The sequence below is a fragment of the Mchenga conophoros genome, linkage group LG11 (assembly GCF_057382185.1).
Source record: "Mchenga conophoros isolate Kocher_MC1m ecotype Shallow Benthic linkage group LG11, M_conophoros_male_GT1.1, whole genome shotgun sequence".
NCBI classification, from domain to species: Eukaryota; Metazoa; Chordata; class Actinopteri; order Cichliformes; family Cichlidae; genus Mchenga; species Mchenga conophoros.
In genome coordinates this window covers 31,607,016-31,608,999 of record NC_140536.1, presented here as the reverse complement: position 1 = coordinate 31,608,999, position 1,984 = coordinate 31,607,016, and positions in this window count along the sequence as shown.

Below are 1,984 nucleotides of genomic sequence, written 5' to 3'. Positions count from 1 at the left end.
GCAGTGTTGTAGTGCGATTAAAACAAATAAAAAAATTATATCTTTTCACGTCAATTAGGGACAAGATAAAAAATTCTTACTAATGAACAGAATTGTAATGACATTGTCTTGTTTTATAGGTTTGTTACTATTCTAAATAATGAGACTGTGCAGGTTTTACAACATGCCTGCCTTATGGGTTGGTTTTTTGTTTTGTTTTTTTTCTCAAAAAAGAGGAAGTCCAATTTCCTCTACATGCGAGAACAGCAGGTATATACAGAAGCAGAGAACCTAAAACTTGTACTACAGGTAGTGACCAGCATGGGAATTGTTCGTGTGCTATTTGCTGCATTTTATATCAGTAAAACATTTATGAAGTCACTGCAAATAGTACAGTGATATTACTTTCCACTTTTCTTAAAAGAGGTGCGGGATTATACAGAAATGGAAGCCTGATTAATCAAGAATAGATACAATCAGAAGTCAACTTGTTTATCCTGTTTTGTCCAAGTATATGAAAAATCTATGATAGACTTTCTTCTTCCTGTTTGTGATTACAATTTTCTTTTGCTGACTGTGTTGTTTTTTTAAACAACTGCATTTACAACCTCAAATAATTCTGTTTTGGAAACGACAGTGACACGGCAGTGACACCTAAGTGATGATTTGATAAAATACTGACCTACAGAAATACACATCTAATGTGTTCTTGACTTGGAATGTTTGTGAACTCTCAATCCTGATTTCTAAGTATGATAATGAGGTGACCTCAATTTACACAGGCATAAATTCCTAAAAATTAGGCAATTTCTTATATCACTTGATAACATTTATATAAAAAAAGAAGAATTTCATTGAAATAAGCAAATATTCATTTATGAATGTTTCATTATAACTATAATGGTCAATCTCTATTAGACAAAGTCTATACTGTGGACAACTAAAAGTTTATCTGAATTACAAAAATACAGCTTAAGTGGTGATAATAAGCTGCTGTTGTAGTTTCCCAAAACTTAGGAGATTCTTGAAATTGTAAGGACATTAAAAAGGTGTGTCTAAAAAAGCACGAGATTGCAAAAGGATGATGATAAACAACTACTGTTCAGGTGTTATCTGTAAACAGATGGCATTAATTTTAACAACCACTAGGAGGTGATGCACTAGACACACAGCAACAAATAAATGAATTAGAGACCATGACCTAGTTATTTTTTGGATCATTGAGGTTCTTCAAAGCTAAAAAAAAAAAAGCTGAGCTGTAAGGGTTTAAAAACTGATTCTCTGTTACCTTCAGAAAGACCATATCACGCCTCTAGCCTCACCTGAAACAGCATTTGTTCACCGTATAACACAAAGCCAGCATGAGTGCAGAAAGCACCTAAGCTCACCAAATCCTCCATCCAATTCAGACTCCAAATCTTCAGGTCCAATTTTCTGACCTCAGTGGTTATTCTTGTCTTAGTCATCTGGTGATAACACACTGCCATTATGTGAGTGCCTGTATGTGTGTGTGTGTGCAAAGTTGGAGGCTTTGAAGGTTCCTGTGATCTTTTAATGAAACATAACAGGCATAATTTAAGATGCTCACATTATCTCATGACCAAAAGAGGAGCATGCGTCAGATGTGTACAGTATGAAGGTGAGAGAGTTAAGAACTCAATTTCACCGCGTGCACGTTCCTTCACAAAAACACACTCGCTCATATGCACAAACATAGGCAAGGGTGTAAACTCTCACTCACAGATATACAGCTGAGTACTCCCTGCTGATGTTTCCTTGTGAGATGTCATTACATGATAAAGAGGAAGCCATCAGGAAACCGCTTAAGCACTACTTCCTGTCTGTTGCCAAGGCGACAGACCTCATTCTGCAATTGCAGAAAAGTTTACCACGACTTTACTCATGTTAATTTCTTGCAGAAGGGCAGGGTAGGTGGCAAAACAAAGAGGCAGGTGTGCTCGATCGGATACTGGTGGGCTGTATCCTGTCCAGGCACTCCTCTTAG